Genomic DNA, 20,126 nt, shown 5'->3' with positions numbered 1-20,126 from the left:
GTAGAGTCACCCGTGCACAGAAGGATGAGGAAAGAAAGACAAGAGGAAGGAAGGAAAAATGGAAGGAGGGATTACAAGTCACAGGTAATAAAAATATACATTTTAAGTTGTTGCACTGTCACAATGCACAAGAGGAAAAAAATAATTCCACATGAAGAGAAAATACAATACAAAAAGGGAAAAAAATACACATTTAATTACACATCAAAAGACAATGCATAAGGCAAAAACACACACACACACACACACACACACACAGAATTACACATCAATAGAAAATACAATGCATAAGGCAAACTAATTACAGACAGGATTACACATCAATAGAAAATACAATGCATGAGGCAAAATAAATACACAGAATTACACATGCATAGAAAATACAATGCATAAGGCAAAAAAAAGTACACAGAATTACACATGCATAGAAAATACAATGAATATGGCAAAATAATTACACACAGAATTACACATCAATAGAAAATACAGTGCATAAGGCAAAAAAGTTACTCAGAACTACACATGCATAGAAAATACAATGCATAAGGCAAAAAAATTGAACAGAACTACACATGCATAGAAAATACAATGCTGTTTCCCAAAGTTTTATCAGCTCAGGATCTCTAGGAAACCTATTTAGATAAAAGGTAAGAAACATTTGCATTAAGTTTAACTGCATACATTTTCTACAGTTGGTTTTTGAGGTAAAAGTATTACTCTTTGAATCTATTTCATGGGGGTAAATTTTTACAAAATGGCCAATACACCCCCAAGGTTGTGCAGTATATTTTTTTGGACTTAATCTAACGTAACGTAACCTAACCAGCTGCAGCGGAATGCTTTCCTTAGAGTTAGGTATCACACTGTGCATTTATGGTGGTAATATCCATGAACCACATATTGGCAACTTGTAAAATAATACCTTCATGGGAAGAAATGAAACAGAATCATTGTGCTTGGCCTTGAATACATATTATAATATTAATACGGACACTGTAACAGCTGCACAACAATACATTTTGACAATATATATGGTCATATGGTCATTTCTTGGAATGGACAGCCTCCAAACCCTTGACTTTCAAATGTTTATGCAGCTTTTTTTTCCCCCAATCTTCCATGACACTTTATGCAGACGAAAATCAAGAAAGCAAATAATTTTGCATCAGGTTTAAGATTGTACAGTAATAATTTCACCTGCCACTGGCCCAGGTACAGTAGACACATGGACATCACTGACATCGTCATCCAAGATGCATTGCAAGCTGACGTCAAATTATCACACAAAAACTAGTCTTGAAATGAACTTACTTGTGGAAAGTTATTCCCTGTTGTCTTGTTTCCATATTTCGATGGTTTTTACACCCAAAATCAGCACAGTGTTGCGGTATTTCTAGGTAAACAGTGGTCAACTTTGCCCAATGTCCGGTACACAACATCGCCTCCCTCGAGTCGACCGCTCCAAGATGACGGCCACGTAGATGTATCCGAAGTAGTGTCATGCGGCATCTAGGTATATTTATATCTATGAGCGTACGTATCATTCTGAAACATGGACGAAGTACAGTATTGTGATACATAGGCCACCCTCTGATTATAAGTGCAAACACTGTTCTCATAATTTATTCCTTCAAATTGCATATAACTAAACATATTAGATGCTATATATTTTTTCGTCACTAGGTTAACAGATTCATGTACGGCTGCAGAACTCGCTCATTTTCACAACCGTTGAGCCCCAGTGGTGCAATACCTTTTTTTGCTGCCTGTATGTTAGGTTTTTGTCGGCCGAGAGTTTGTTTTTGTTACGGAACAAACTTCCTTTAACCTGCAGTTATAACAATACTCTTACGGCACCTACTGTATCTTCACAGGGAATACCCTCATGGCCCCTCCCCATCCCCCACCACCACAATTCCAACCTATCCCTCCTCATTCCTTGTCCCACACGCCAATTTCAATACTCCCCGACACAATCATTCTTGAAGGGTATTTTAAATAGGCCTACACTGCATGTAAACTGTCATTCCTACATTTGTTTTCCACCGGGGTTACATTCATTCCTGTACGCCCACCTCAAAACATTTTTAGGACATTCCTCCATTCATCTGCCCACTACACCTGTTTCTCAACCGATTTTGATGAAGCCTTTGCAGCGAATATCTGGCCCCATATGAGGCCCTATGTAGGGAGTATGTGGCCATTGTAGCGAGTATGTGGTCCCATGTAGCAAGTATGAGACCCCATGTAGCCAGTATGTGGTCCTATGTAGCGAGTATGTGGTCTTACGCAGCGGGTATGTGGCTCCATATAGCGAGTATGTGGTCCAATAGTGTATGAGGTCCCATATGTTGCGAGATGAGGCCCCATGTAGCAAGTATGTGGCCTCATGTTGCAAGTATGTGGTCCCTTGTAGCGAGTACGAGGCCACATGTAGCGAGTATGTGGTCCCTTGTAGCGAGTACGAGGCCACATGTAGCAAGTATGTGGTCCTATGAAGCGAGTATGTGGCCCCAGGTAGTGAGTACGTGGCCTCATGTATGTGACCTCATGTAGCGAGTATGAGACCCCATGTTGTGATTATGTGGTCCCTTGTAGCGAGTATGAGACCCCATGTAGAGGGTATATGGTCCTTTGAAGCGAGTATGTGGCCCCAAGTAGCGAGTACGTGGCGTCATGTGAGTACGTGGCCTCATGTAGCAAAAATATGGTCCCATGTAGCGAGTATGAGGCCCAAGATACGGTACCGAGTATGTGGCCTCATGCAGCAAGTATGTGGCCTCATGTAACGAGTATGGGAAGGGGAAGTAGGATGGTGAAGGGAGTTGAGGTGAAAAGAGAAAAGTTTATATTAAAAGCTAATATAACACCACACAGATGTGGGACCATGAGGGTCATATGTCAAATGAAAGGGAGAGAGAGAGAGAGAGAGAGAGAGAGAGAGAGAGACTGTACCGATATATACATACACATCAGAAAGACAGATGGATGGAGATATATAGATAATAAATAGATGCTGAGAGAGAGAGAGAGAGAGAGAGAGAGAGAGAGAGAGAGAAAGAGAGAGAGCTTGTAGAGATATACCGTACTGATATAAACATGCACATCAGACAGACAGATGGAAAGATGTAGCATACATCCATATATACAGTACATCATCTAATCCAGTGTTGCCCCATGAGAACTGTAGGAGCCCAGGGCTAAGCAAGTTGGTCCTGACATTTAACCCGTCACGTCCCGAGGTTTTCCGCACCTTCGACATCCCCCAGTCCCGAGGTATTTTCGATTTTTTTTTTTTTTTTTGCTAAAACCTTCGCTTTTGGTGAGAAACATCGAAAATTCATAGAGAAATCGCTCACCTGAGGTTTAAAGTGCCCAATCCAGGTAGGAGTTCCTCCTTACCTGAGTGGGTTTTCTAACATGCTGGCACCAAAGAAAACGAGTTCTATGGGAGGGTAACTATTTTATCCACTCATAAACGGTATTTATTTATTTACTTGGTACGAATGTATATGTAGTATGACAGTATATTGGTTTTCAAGCAGTAATAAAGGCATTATAAGCATTGTTTCACTCACTAACTAATCACCATACCTGACCTATTTTTGCCACACTACCTGATCATTATTTCCGGCTGTTTCTTCTTCTAATGCTATGTAAACATTGTCCTCCACATTGTCATCAATTGGGGAATCACTCTGGCCCTGAATAACTTTACTAGCCAGGTCACTGGTAACAGGTCCTTTGCCAAGACAATGGCGTGAGGGGGGGAGGGGGGAGGTTATGCAGTGTAAGGCATTGTCTCTGCTTGGTATCTTGTACAGGAATAGAGGAAGGTGTCCCGTGTATACATACGAAAAATCACGTGCGAAAATTGAAAATTGTGCAAATTAGCGACCTTGCAATTGCACGACGTACTGGTACGTCGCCGGGACTGGCAAATGCAAATCGTGGTGACGTACCCATACGTCATCGGGACGGGGCGGGTTAAGATGAGAGTGACCAGCCTCACTCATCCCTGAGTATCATACCGTGAGCAATAAACCTCAACCACCCCTTGGATAGAAACCTACACAGGTTCAGTCCCACTGGAGTGCCTTAATTACCCACTAAACTACTAGCTGCCACAGCATAGTAAATGGTTTCCTTGTGTACAGAAAACCATTTGGTTTGTCACTCAGTGTAGAGTCACCTGTAGACAGAAGGAAAAGGAAAAAAAAGGAAAGACAGAAGGGGAAGGCAGGAAAGAAAGGAGGGAAGGGCAGTCACCCGAGAGCAGCACTACATTGCGTGAGTGGATGGTGAGTGCCCCCACCTACCACCAAGAAAGATATAGACGATAAATAGATCCTGAGAGTGAGAGTGAGAGAGAGAACGTAGTACTGATTACAAAAGCTTTTCCTGTTTCCTCTTATGCTAAGTCACATGCAAGGTCATTATGAGACGTTTGCTGTGAGGGTGACTCTCTCTCCTCCAGATATCACCCATACACCTTTTAAATGCCTGCTTAATTTGCTTATTACAGTACCTGGTTCATTTGACCTACGTTGCACATTGGCTATCTATTTTCAAATTGTGTCATTATCTCCAATGCCTTGTTCCTTCCTATGAATCCCTGAGCGGGAAGCGGCCATGACAAAAGCACTCTGGGCAAGTCTATCCTCAAACATACACCCTCACTGTCTCAAACACTCCTCATTCTCTCCTACTGTTTCACCATATTCTGTTCCACTCTTCTACCATACCACATAAGTCTGTCTCTACCAACACTGTCCTCAGCCTCACTTTCAAACGTTCTTTGGAACCCGATTTATGAGTATTCTTTCTATATGTCCAGGCCATCTCAACATATTTCACTTTATCCACTCAGTAATTCCACATCTCACTCCAGTTGCTCTTTCTTCTACTCCAAACTCCCATAAACTTCAAAGTCATTCATCATCCAATCCTACATTGCCCCATGAGGAGCGTAGGAGCCCGGGGTTAGGCAAGTTGGTCCAGACATTTAAGATGAGAGTGACCAGCCTCAATCATCCCTGAGTGGCAGTACGTGAGCAATAAACCCCAACCACCCCTTGGATATAAACCTTCACTGGCTCAATCTGACTGGAGCTCCATAATTGCCCACTAAACCACCAGGCGCCAAAATTTGGTTATATGGTTACCACCCAGCGTAGTAAATGGTTTCCTGGTGTACAGGAAACATTTTGGCTTGTCATTCAGTGTAGAGTCACCTACAGGCAGAAGGAAGAGGAAAGAATGAAGGAAAGAAAGACAGAAAAGGGAGTGTAAAGTCACCAGTAGGCAGAAGGATGAGGAAAGAATGAAGGAAAGAATGAAGGAAAGAAAGACAGAAGAGGATGGAAGGAAAGTAGGATAGAGGAGAGGAAAGGGCAGACACCCGAGAGCAGCACTACATCGAGTGAGTGGATGGTGAGCGCCCCCACCAACCACGAACTTCAAAGTCACTTGGAGAAATATGCTTGGTATGGAGATTTTTTTCCTCCTCTTTTGACAGATGATGCTCAAGTACTTTCATATTAACCCATTTTCATTCTTTTTATCCATTTCATATCCTAATCTATAACCAGATACCTGAATCCCCTGCCATCAAACTTCCATATCTCCAACTCAAATCTCTCCCTCACTCATACACTCCATCTCATCCTTGGTCTTCCCTTCCCCTTATCCCTCCATCTCATCCTAGGTCTCCCTTTCCCCTCTAACTCACTCACATACTCTCCTAGTCAATCTCTCATGCTTCATTCTCTCCACATGGACAAACCATTGCAAATTACTTTTTATGTTATCCTGTAGATCCACATCAACATCGTCAGTTCGTCATACTCAGGGATGAGTGAGACTGGTCACTCTCATCTTAAATGTCAGGACCAACTGCCTAGCCCCAGGCTCCTATGTTCCTCATGGGGCAATGTAGGATTGGATGATGGATGGATGGATGTATATCTCTCCACGTAAACTCACATGCTCATCTCTGATAAGGTACCTTCAGTACACTCACTAATAACAGTTTCATGTCATTTTGTAAAACTTTTACTGTGGCTATCTTTTTTCTCTCCATCACAACGTAACAGGGAGGGAAGGAGAATGCTTGGTGTGAGAATTACTTTTTCACTGCATTTTTGTTGTTTTTATTTTGTTTTGTTGTCTACCACTACTACTACTACTACTTAAAGCTTGCCCTTATTTGGAAAGGCCATTCAGCTGTCAAAAAGGGCAGCAGCTCCCCAAATGTCATCCAATCAATTCTGATTCTGGCAGTGATGGTAGTGTCAGTGCCAACACCAGCATTTATCAGGTCCCAAGGATAACTCAAATTATCAGCATACTTGAGGGATAGGGGGATATACTGTACCTGTATTCCCCTAATCCAGCCTATGCCCCTGAACCGAAAAATTATAATAAAACTAAGCTAACCTCAGTACTGTGAAACTTCCATTTCTACACAACAAGAAAATTATAATGAGTATAATATAGCATGCATTAATACTACTTCAGCTAACTTCTTTCTGTAAAATAAAACTGAAAGGTAAATAGAAATAATTCTCAAGAAAAGATTATACACATAGCAAGGTAAAATAAACAGAAACAAAAAAAGTCTGACATTTAAATACCCTTACTGACTGAATTAATATCTGTTCTACTCAACACCACTACACTCATTCACCACTTATCTCTGTCCATTTCAGTCTCATCTAAAATTGACTTATTCCATCTTGAATGCTGAGCTATAACAATAAATTTAACATTTGGATATGGTGTTAGGAAGAAATGCTATGAAAAGGATGTACAACCACAGTAATGTCTTCTGTTCCTGAGTTGTAATAAGAAATGAACACTGAAATATGATGCTAGACATCAAGTGCTATGGAAAGGATGTCGAGCCAAAGCACTATCCTACTCTGCCACATAGGTTGCAAAATGACAAAACTTTCCATCAGGTTAAGGTGGATGAACTACAGTTATTAGTCCTTCCATCCTTCATTCCATCCTTTATTGCACCATTAGGAGCACAGGGGCCCATGACTAGGCTACTCAGATCATTAACTCCCTCACTCAGATTACATATGTTAATTTTGTCATCACCAGATGATTTTACTCACCTTGAGATTTTTTTTCCAGCTGAAGGGGCAGTGTTGTATAGTAATGAAGTAAAAATACTTGAGTACTGTACTTAAGTAACTTTTTTCGGTATTGACGTTTTCAAAAGTACTCAACATTTTCAGAACTTTCACTTTTACTTAAGTATTGTTTTCTATTACTTTTACTTCACTACAACTGAAAAAAATAGAAGTCATTACTCATTACATCTCAAAGTCAGGAATCAATTTTCAGCCTATTAAAGGACGCAGAACAACGCAAAGTTGGAAGCTGACCGATCACAAGCGCTTATTCATGTTGGACCAATCACATGCGTCCTTTCATATTGTCCAAGCAATACAGCCACGCTTTCGTCCCTCCCGCCTTCAGTTTTTTACATTGTTGCTGTAGCCACCATCACACCATGACTTCCGCAAACAGTGAAATAGACAGTGGTGATTCCCACCTTTGGCCATACTTAGAATCTTTGTTTACATACAAGAAGACTGTGGGAAAATCAGTGAAGCTGTAGTGTTTGCTGTGTGCACCCAAAATCACCGAGGTGACTGCATATAGCAATTCCCCTTCAAATTTGAAGAAACTCATGCAGGTGAGTACCCATGGTTTTAAACTTACTGTAGAGGGCGCGGTAGCTCAGTGGCAGAACGTCGAGCTTGTGGCTGGGGGGTCGCAAGTTCGAGCCTCGCCCGGGTCTACCGATGCCGGGAGGGGTAGCTCCCTCCTGTAACCTAGTGGGGCTATATGGCCTTTGATGCCTAGCTCGGGGAATTCATTTCTCCATTAAACTTACTGTAGATGTAGCCTTATATAGTGATTATAGTTACAATAATTACCAGTAATACAGTAAGACCTCGTTGTAAGTCTGCTCACTCAGTTATTATTGGACAGCCGTAATTATAAGAATCAGTTGCTGATCAAACATAATCAAAAGATATGTCAATAAATATATTCAATTCCTTCGTGTCTTTTAATTTGACCAAATAATTAACTTGTTTATTATTTGTACTGTATATAATCTCTGAGATGACAGACAATTTAATAGTTACTTTTTACTTTCACTACTTGAGTACTGCATGAACAAGGTACTTTTTTATTTTACTTGAGTACATTTAACTTTGAGAACTTCCACTTGTACTTTGAGTAATATTTTGTCAGTGTAACAATACTTTTACTTAAGCATCAAAGCAGGGTACTTTTTACAACTCTGTAAAGGGGTTAGATATGTGCTTATCAACATCTGTTATACAGAAAGTCTTTCCTGAACTGAATAAAATCATCTGGATATAGAATGAAAACAAAAATACATCATCAGTGTGAAGCACTAATATTCAATACAATGTTTAAAAAGTAAAGAAATAATGCTGCATATACATATTTATTATTAACACATATATATATATACTATTTATATAATTTATATACTCATATTTAAATAGTAATAACACGGCAGAATTATGGCACTGTTCCTCTACTTCTTGCTATAAATAATCTTGCACTTTGGTACTGTATTTAGCATGTGGTCTTTTAACTCACTGAGCCCAGGGATATCTCTTTCATTTGATAATTGCCATTTTCTGCCAGTTTTATTCAGCTTAGGATATACTTTCTTAATTGATGGGATTTTAATAATCCTCTTCAATTAAAGAGACCTTCCCCAAGCTGAATCAAATCATCTGGTAACAGCAAGTAAAAACTGAGAAGGGCATCATCTGGATTCAGGAGGTTGACCTGCATACAATAATACCCCTTTACTAACATTTCTTCAATACCGTACTATCTATCAATCTACCTATCTATTGCCAGACGCCTCAATCCTGTATGGGGTGGCCACAAACAAATCGCCTCCACGTCACCCTGTCCCCCGCCATTTCACTGCCCGGCTCCCAACTCACACCCCCCTCTCTCATATACCTCTCCACCCCATGCCTCCATCTCATCCTCGGCCTCTCCCTCCCTCTCCCCTCCTCCACCTCACTCACATACACTCTCCTCGTCAGTCTCTCACCCTCCATCCTCTCCACTCTGTCTATTATACCATGTCTGCCATTCTTGGCTCCTCCATAGTAATTTCTTATGAACTGTGGATCTTTCATGGGTATACTGGTACTTTTTATGGAATATGGCAAAGTACTACAAGTTCAAATTATAATTATTAAGGACCAACAAAAGGTACAGTGTATTCTCATGGGTACTGTACAGTACATGCACCAATTGCTGTGATTAGCACTGTCCTTGTTTATAACATCATTCCACAATTCTAATATTTCCTTACCACATAAAAGTGTTTCATTAACATATCAAGGAGGACAGAGGGGTATTACTGTACCATGCATTGTTCATAAATCAGAAAGTTTAAAAAATAATGAACACACCTCTCTAACTCCTTCTCAGACACATGTGTTCCAAACTTGTTTGCTAAAACTTATGTACTTAAACAGCTACAGTACACAGCTGCGATCAGTGGCAAGTCTGACTGCTGGTCAGTGGAAAAAATCTGCAGAAAAACCCAAATGTACAACAAAAACTATTTTCTACAGTGGAATTGCATTCACACAGGCTCGTGTGTATGATTTGCAACACAGTCATACAATGGCAATACAGCCATTCTCATAAAACTCATTAAGAGGAGTAAGGGCCCGAGGTTAGGTTGCCAGTCCAAAATATTTAACCCCTTTAAGCAACGTTGGGTCTGGATAGTACTTGGATGGGTGACCGCCAAGGAACACCAGATGCTGTTGGCATCCCTATGTGTCAAGTGGGGTTGGTGGAGGATTAGTGCCCCTCCCTGTAAAACAATTAACTCTAAGCCCTTGGCCACCCTGTTGGGGATACATGGCATCTGGCAATGAATGAAAAAAATGAAATACTATGATGTCTTTTGCATTTTTTCTTTCCGGCTCAAGACAATTTTATTTAGCTTAAGAAAGCCTCCATCAAGCCCCTCACTACTACAAGGTTCTCATAAGCTGACCAAAATACTCCGCTAGTGTAAACAAGCCTACACTGCTAGTGGCATTACATGACTGAAAAAACTCTTGAACCTGTGCACAAAACACGATATTTATGCACAGAGGCACCTCAGACCACTAAACCACCAACTGTCTTACAATATGCTGAATGATAATGTGCTATACATTCATATACAAACACATCCACACACAAAGTTCCCCAACCTAATCATCGACATCATTCAAGCGTACATGAATACTGAACCTGTCTGGGTTTGACAAATTTCCCGCACAAACCTGTTCAGTGACTCACTGATGCCTTTGAAGGGGGAAAAAAAAAAAAAATAATAATAATAATAATAATAGTATTGTATCCAACATGTATAAGCCATCAGTAGTACATTTTATTGAGATGTTTCTTAACACTGACAGTTTTTAACTGCTCTGGGAGGAAGACTAAATACAGGTACCTGTACTGTAGTGTACCTTTCTCTTCTTAGTTTTTTCCATAAGAACAAATGGCAAATCAACTTTACAGCTAATGAAAGAAATTTCACTGGCAAAATTTGCGTACAGTAATTTACTGTGTGTTTCATAACACAATGGAACGTGAAAAATTATGATATACAGCATTCTTTAAGAAGGACTTACTGTACATCTTATGAGCTGGAAAGGGATGTCTTCATGTGGTGGCATGGATATGACTACCTATAGGAGTTGCCTGGGGATACAAATGTCCCTCAGTCTCCTCCCAATCCCACCAAAAGAGAATGGTGGACCGCAGAAGAATGACAAATTTGGCCTGCAGTCTAACAGATTCTGTTCAGATGAGCTTGGGGATGCAATGACCACTGTACCTTCATGAATGTTAATCGTTTCCCTCTTCCATCTATTCTTCCCGCCCATGCCTCTCTCCATCTCTCCCTCACCATATTTCTCTCCTCCAAAATCACCTTTCCTTCTCTTCTCTCTCACCTCATCTTTTTCCTCCTCCATCTCCCCTTTCCACCCTATGTCTCTCCTCTCCCCATTCATAATTTTCTACCTCTTCCCTAACTTCTCCCCTTCTTTCCTCCAACACCTCTTCCCTTCCTACTCGTTCTCTCTCTCCAAACACATTCTTTTCCTTTATCTTCTATTCTCTCCCTCATCTCTCTCCTTTACTCCATCCATCCATCATCCAATTTTACATTGCCCCATGAGGAGAGTAGGATCCCTGACAACAAACCTTTCCTCCCACCTTTCCCTGCTTCATCTCTCTCATTCTCTTCCATACTACATCCTTCTCTTCCTCCACCTCTCCTTTCCTCTTTCATTCCTCAAATCATACAGTAATCACCATCACTACCACCACCACCACTATCATCCTCACCCTTCTCCTCCTCCTCCCCCTCCTTACCATCATCAGCATCAGCATCATGATTTATTTTCTTATACACCTTCAGCATCCTTCCAAAGCTTTTCCTGAGGTGTTTCAAACTGCCACTTCATACCACAACTGGTTTTCATACTATACAAGTACAGTGTTTTAAATCTATATTACTCTTTTGTAATATACTAGTAGAATATGGTAGTAATGGTCAAATCAAACTCACAAAACTTACAATATGTACGCAAACACACACCAGAAAAGTCCAGTAGCATATCCAGAAAAGGAGTGGGGGGGGTCATGGTGGCCTAGGCTGGTTCCCCCCCTCTTTTTTTTTTAACTACCATTTTCTTAGACAAATGGAAGGAAAATGGATATAACTGCCTTAAGTACTGAGAGCTAATACACAACCTGTAACAAGTACATGGTAGCTTTAAATAAACAGCAACAACTTTTATTTCCCATTCTCTGATTGAATTTAATCATACTGATGACACTGGATATTTACATTTGCATAACATTTCATTCATTCATTCATTGCCAGACGCCATGTATCCCAAATGGGATGGCCAAGGACTTAGAGTTCATTGTTTTACAGGGAGGGGCACTAATCCTCCACCAACCCCACTTGACACGTAGGGATGCCAACAGCATCTGGTGTTCCCAGGCGGTCACCCATCCAAGTACTAACCAGACCCAACGTTGCTTTAACAAAGCTGCATAAATGTCTCTCTAATTACTCGTGCTAAAATCATAAATGTATGATGATCAGTTAAAAAAAAAGAAAAAAAAAAAGGAAAAATAATACATAAAAGTACTGGACCCCTCCTTTAAGTAAATACTGAAGCTGCCCCTGGAAATCCTTCATGCTCTGAAAAGTAAACCATAAAACAGAGGCGCTACATCAACTATAAAATTGCTCTCTTCTTGACTTTTACATTGAATAAAGAAACTGATTACCCTGGTTATACGAACACTATGCCAGGGACAATATGTATAATAAACAACATAAGCTCTCCACATACTTTTTAATGAAGTGGTTAAGGGAGAGTGACAAGCCTACACCCCTGGCAGCATTACATGACTGAAAAACCTTCAGCCACCTTTTGGGGATTCAAACCAACCATACAGCATAGCACCTGACACCCCTCCCATCTGGTCTCTCATTCTTGTGGCCCCAGGCTCATTCGAAATGTGAACTCAGTGGACTACAGGATTGAGATGCCCTTCTCCTGCAAGCCACCATTCTCTTTATAAAGGATATGGGAACAATGAGGGATGTTTGTATATCCAGACAATGGAGCCACTCAGTAATAATGGTGCCACCACATGCAGGCATCTCTCTCCAGCACCACCTGGCCACACTAATACACACCTATATTCTATTGGTCATCTGAAGCACAGCAAATCTTACTTATTATATACTAAAAAAAAATACAGTAAATAAATAAAAAAGCAATTTGTCTGGGGAAATTGTGAAGTACTGTATTTACATACAGTACATGTCAGTAAAATCAGGAAGTGGTTGTGTGATATAAACAGCATGTTAATACGTACAACAGTAATGGTAATAGCCAGTGTCATATTGCCTTTGCAAAGTGTGGGGGTCCTTGGCTGAGTTATTATTGAGATTATTAAATCCCTTCAGGCTGAGGACATTAAACTTAATACATTCTTGCTATTGCCAGATTATTATACTCAGCTTAGAGGAGATTCTTTGAACTGGAGAGCATATATACGGTCTTCATAAATCCCTTCACTATAAGAGCTGTCTCCTAAGCTGAGTAATATAGCCTGGTGTAAGCTGCAATAAAACAAAAAATACAATAAAATGAAGAGTACAGGATATCATTATAGTGAGGAGTTAAGGTAGATGACTACCCTGTAATCCTGATAGCAATAAAAAAAATAAATAAATAAATAAATAAAAAAAATCTCAGGGGTGCAAAACTCCATCTACCACATACCAATCAGCACATTCAGATCACTCTAATAATAGTACCTGACAGAACTGCAATCCTTTTTTAGCCAATCAACCGTTATTTAATGAGGAAATAAGATACTGTACTACTACATCCATACATCATATCCTTAACATGTCTTCACAGCCAGCATCTCCTATAACAGCTCAGCATTTGATATGGAGAAATTGCATTTTTCCGTCAGGTGTGGGTAAGCCAAGTACAGTACAGACTACAAGAAGATGCCTGATGTAAATAGACTATACATATAAAGTACTGTACTGCAAATATATATTACAGTACTCTGTATGTATAATTACTATACTTTTGCTCTGCTTTCACATCACACTCACCATCCTGCACTATAAGTTTATTAACACATGAACATTTACTCAGAGATTCAGGCATGTAAAAGATTTCACAGATCATCATCATCATCATCACCGTTCATCATCTAAATGGGGTGAGGTAGATCCAGAACTAAGAGGAAAGCATTAAAGTGGGAGACCTGTCAATAGAATTATCAAACCAATCACACTTCCTCACACACAACACTGTATACCACTACCATTACCATCTCCATCATCATCGTCATCATCGTTTTCATCATCATCATCATCATCGTCCCATCTCCTAATGACTGTCGCGAGTAAGATCCAAAAACACGAAGGGGAATCATAAACACTCAATTGTCAATAATATATTCATTATCTAACCTGCATTTTCTTCTAATAAACTATCTATCTATCTATTGCCAGACGCCTCAATCCCGTTTGGGGTGGCCACAAACAAATCACCTCCACGTCATCCTGTCCCCCACCATTTCACTGCCCTGCTCCCAACTCACACCCCCCTCTCTCATATACAGTACCTCTCCACCCCATCCCTCCATCTCATCCTCGGCCTCCCCCTCCCTCTTCTCCCTTCCACCTCACTCACATACATTCTCTTCGTCAGTCTTTCACCCTCCATCCTCTCTACATGGCCAAACCACCTCAGTGTGTTCCTCATAACACTTCCTATCACATCCACATCCACACCACAACGCTCCTTTACATCCTCATTCGTCAGCCTGTCTCTCCATGTGACTCCACAGGCTCCTCTTAAATAACTCATTTCCACTGCTCTCATTCTTGACTTGTGTCCTTCCAACAATGTCCAAGCTTAACTTCCATACGTTAGAGTTGGTATCACAATACTGTCATGTAGTAACTTTTTCACTTCCATGCTCACTTCCCTGTTTCTTATCACTGCTTTCAAAGAACCAGCAACCTTTCTTCCCTGATGAAAATTCATGCGTAAAAAGGAGGCAATAAAAGCAGGAAAATTAGCAAGTGAGTGCTTGTGATTAGGATTCATAAACAAGAAGGGGAAGAAAACATGTACAATCAGCAACAGAGTGCTTGTGCTTAGAATTCATAAAAAGGAATAGGGAAAACAAAAGTACTGTAGAATAACCAATAGAATGCTTGTGATTAGGATTCATACAGATAGGAAGAGGAAATAATAAAACTTGGAAAACTACCAACAGAATGGTTGTGATTAAGATTCATAAGCAGGAAAAGCAAGCAATAAAAGGAGGAGATCAACAGAATGTTTGTGATGATTCATAAACAGGAAAAGGATGGAAACAAGTTGAATTAGCAACAGTGTTTGTGAACAGGATTCTTAAATAGAAAGAGGAAGAAAAAACTGAATTAGCTAAATAGGAAGAGAGAGCAAGAAAAAGAAGGAAAAAGTAGAATTGGCACTAGAATGCTTGTGATTAGGATCCACAAGTAGAAAGAGGAAGGAAAAAATTGGAATTAGAAAAACAGGAAAAGGATGCAACAAAAGTGTGAGAATTACCAATAGAGAGTGTTCAGTGTACTGGCCTATACACACTTTCTTTCTTCCAAACATTCAAAATTCCTGACTCCATCTCACATGCAAGTATTCCACAATAACCCTTTCAGTTCAGTGACATGAGATGCATTTTATTCTTCCCACTTCCAAACTATTTTAATCAGCTTTAGGTAGACCTTTTGCAGTGAAGGAGTAAATGAAGACTATATGTAACCCCCTCCACTTTGAAAAGCTTATCCTAAGTATAATTAATCATCTTTATACAGCAAGAATAAAATGAGTAAGGCATCATCATATTGTATGGGTTAAAAGGTGTTTCACAAGATTAAACCACTCCTGAATGCCTGCACAGTAGAGACCATGCCATCTTAAATGTGAGCTTATCAGTACAAAAGCATTTACTCAAAGATTCTGGCACTCAAAACTACAAGCATCCACACAGAATTCTACAAAACAGTACTCTGCTCATCCTCACACAATCTCACACAATCCTTACTGAATGCAGATTATCCATACACTGTAAAATTCTGATGATCCATATACAGCATACGGTATATCCAATTATTAACCTGATGACTGATACAGTATACATATCACTCATTTAGAACTCTTATTTTGTATTATGGTAAACTGATACTGGATCATCCAGACTCCCTTCCCATCCCAGTGTGGGGTGTAGCAGGGAGGTCTACGACGACGATGACGACCACGATGATGATGATGATGATGATGCTGTAACTTACTGAAGAACATTATAAACACACAACAGATTACATACATTAACTCCCAGTATCCAGCCTGCTTAAAAATATATAATGAAGTCAGTACTGTACTGTACTCATACATACATTAAACCATCTATTTATCTAAATACCTAGGCTGCTTCCCCCAAAGAAAGGGGGAATACACCACTAATATATTTCTTCATCTGAGAAACTTAGCTAAATCATATACAGGTAATACTGAAAAACTGACTAGCCTAAATCATATAATACTGAAAAACTGACTAGCAAGTACATCAATTAACTAGTAATAAGTTATATCTTAACATTAATAAACCCTATATTTACTATATGATAAAATTATTCTGTGCTTCTTATGGATACTACATACTACCGATAGCCATGACGTAGTTGATGATGTCTAGACAAGAATCTTAACCAGCTGCCAATACACCATGGCCTCATTTACTTTTATTACTTTTTTGCTGTTTAGAATTAATTCCTGATGAGATTACCTGAAGTATACAAAAGAATAACTGACGAGGGATAAAGAAACAGTAACTTCCTCTTCCTTTGTAGGTAATAAAAAGCCTCAGTTTCTTCCTTGTATCGTCTACAGAATTTAGGAATATTGTATTCTAAATCCTGTTACAAGAATGGTATACTTGCCATCAAACCAAATTTTAAGTTAAATATCATGGCATTTGCCTGAATTATTTTTTACTCAAAACTGCCTGACAATGAAACATACAGAACCATGACTGAATTTAACTGAACTATCTCTGCTTCCGTACTGTACAAAGGGAACCAAATCTTGATAATAATGACTATTATTCTTAGTTCTTGAATGCTGTATATAAAGTAAATTATGCTTAAATGAAGAATCCTAAGTGGCAACATTTTGTCTCACTACCTACAGGCAAGTACGAAGTATTTATTATCTTGTTGAATGATGTATCTACCATATCTCCATAACAGTATTTAAATCAAGATTATATGATATATCCATAATACAGGCAATATTTAATGACTAGAAGTGCTACACAAAGTCAAGTCACTATTAATAACTGTCACTCATCCCCATCATTAAGTTGTGTGCTGCCAAAACACTCACTGCTATGGATGCACTCAGGTATTTTACTCACACTAATACAAAGATGATTGTGTTCAGCTGAGAGAAAACATGGCAATCAAAGTTTCCAAAAATGTACTGATGATCCCACTCAGTGCTATGAACACACACACACACACACACACACACACACACACACACACACACACACACACACACACACACACACACACCACACACACACACACACACATGGGTATTTTACCTCTTCACTACGATAATGTATTTTTGTTGGCTGATTCTTGCTTCCAGTAGACTATTTTATTCAGCTTAGGGGACACCTCATGTGGCAAAAGGGTTACTGAAGGCTACAGCTAACCCCTGCAGCCTGAAGTCTCTCTGCTGAATAAAATCTGAAGGTATCATAAACCAAATGAAAAATAGGTCATTGGAGTGAAAGTGTAAATCATGCCAACATCAGGCTATTTGTTCAGGTAAGAGATACCAGAGCAGTCAAAGGTTTAACAAATATCTTCACCAATAAACTGCAGCTTATCTTAAGAGATTTGGCTCTGACTGCAATGTACTTCAACAGAGACCAAGTAACTTTTTTTTTTTTGGTCAACCCAGGGTGGTAACCCATACGTGTTCCCTGTGTGTTAACAAGAGGGTAGGCGAAGGGTTAGTGCCCCTCCCTGTAAAACACCTCAAAGAAAAATGGCCACCCCTCATGGGATTATGGGATCTGGCTGTAGATAGATAGACAGTAGATATTAATCAGAAAATCTGTATGATTACTTTTCTGCATGCTTTCTTTCACCTCATAACCATCTGAAAATGTGTGTGTGTGTGTACTTACCTAATTGTGATATACAGGAAATGAGCTATGCTCGTAGGGTCCCATCTCTGTTTCTCAGTAAGTCAAATTTAGCTTTAAACTTGTTTAAGTTTTCTGACTGGACGATTTCTTTGTCCAGGCTATTCCACAGGTCTATACATCTATAAGGAAAACTATATTTCTTGATATCTTTCAAGCAGCTGGGCTTCTTTAGTTTCATTCCATGTCCTCTTGTTACTCTCTTATCCCATACAAACAGATCTCCTTTGTCAATTTTATCTATTCCCATCATGGTCCTGAACACTGCAATCATGTCGCCTCTCTTTCTCCTTTCCTCTAAGGAAGGCAAATACTGCTTTTCCAGCCTCTCTCTGTACGACAAATCTTCCAGACTAGGGACCATTTTGGTTGCTGTTCTTTATATTCTCTCAATCTTGTTTATATCTTTCTTTTTGTATAGGGATCACACTACTGATGCATATTCTAACCTGGGGCGAATCATGGCGACTATCAATTTTTTCATCATCTCCTCATCCATATAATGAAAAGCTACTCTTATGTTAGTCAAGAGTTTATACGTCTCTCTAACTGTCATGTTAATATGTTTTTCAGGTGACAAACTGTCCAGGACCAGCACTCCCAAATCTTTCTCTTCTCTCGCTTTTGTGATTGGTCATTACCCATCAAATAATTCAGTAATGGCCTCTTGGTACTTTTACCCATTTCCAATAATTTACATTTCTTTGCAATGAATTTCATTTCCCACATCCAACTCCAATCGTGTATCCTATCCAGATCCTCCTGCAGCCTTTTACAATCCTCCTGTGTGTGTGTGATCTTACCTAATTGTTCTTACCTAATTGTCTCTTTACAGGAACGAGTCAAGCTTGTACTGTCCTGTGTCTTAAACCATTTTTATCGTACATATCCTTAAATTTGTGAATTGTTTTGGCACACACTATTACATTCGGTGGTGCATTCCACTGATCAATTGCTCTGTTTGGGAAATTAAATTTCCTTATGTCTTTATCGCCTCACTTTATATGCAGTTTTTCGCAGTGTCCTCTTGCTGAAGCATCCCCTTAGGTTATGTAATAATTTATGTCTATTTTCTCTTAACCTGATATGCATTTATATAGCATAATCATGTCACCTCGTTTCCTTCTCTCCTGTAGTGTTGGTAGATTCAGTTTTTCTAGTCTTTCTTCGTAGCTTAGATCCCTTAAGCTTGGTACCCATCTTGTAGCGGCCCTTTGTACTTTTTCAATCTTGTCTATGTGTTTTTTGAGATGAGGACTCCAGACTACTGATCCATACTCCACGGTTGGTCTGATGAATGATGTTATTATCTTTTTTAGCATGTCTTCATTTATGTATGTGAATGTTATTCTCATATTTGCAAGCAGTGCATACATGTTCCGTACCTTCTCATTGATGTGGTCAGCCGGAGATAGTCTGTTACTGATAATCACACCTAGGTCCTACTCCCTTTCTGATGTGTGTAGGGTTTTATTTCCTACCTTATATTCCCAATCAGGTCGTTTTCCACTTTTACCAAACTTGATTACGTGACACTTGTTCACACTGAATTCCATTTGCCATGTATTGCTCCATTCATGAAGTTTATTTACTTCTTCTTGTAGCTCTTTACAAGAGTCTGTGTTAGTAATTCTCCTTTGTATTTTTGCATCATCAGCAAACATATTTAGATAGCTTTCATTTCCAGTGTTTCTGTCTATATCATTTATATACACTAAAAACATGATTGGTGCCAGCACTGAGCCCCGTGGAACTCTGCTAATCACTTCTCTCCATGATGAGTAATTTCCCCTTAGTACTGTTCTCATTTCTCTTTTTCTGAGAAAATCTTGCATCCAACAATACAGTTTGCCTCGGATTCCTCCTTGATGGTATAGTTTCCATAAAAGTCTTTGGTGCGGTACTCTGTCAAATGCTTTCTTGAAATCTAAATAGATGCTGTCCACCCATCCTTCCCTTTTCTGTAATGTGTCTGTTACTCTGTCATAGTAGGTCAACAGATTAATAACACATGATTTTCCTTTTCTGAAACCAAACTGTCTTCCCGTTATCATATTGTGTTCTTCTAAATGATTTACCCAAGCTTTTCTTATAAGCTTTTCTAATACCTTGCTTACAACACTGCTTTGTGATACTGGTCGGTAGTTGAGTGGATTTTGTCTATTCCCTTTGTTGAATAAGGGAACAATGTTTGCTTTCTTCCAAATATC

This window comes from Coenobita brevimanus, chromosome 17 (assembly GCF_032717465.1).
Source record: "Coenobita brevimanus isolate Jiangsu-jjx chromosome 17, ASM3271746v2, whole genome shotgun sequence".
NCBI classification, from domain to species: Eukaryota; Metazoa; Arthropoda; class Malacostraca; order Decapoda; family Coenobitidae; genus Coenobita; species Coenobita brevimanus.
This window is presented reverse-complemented; position numbering follows the sequence as displayed.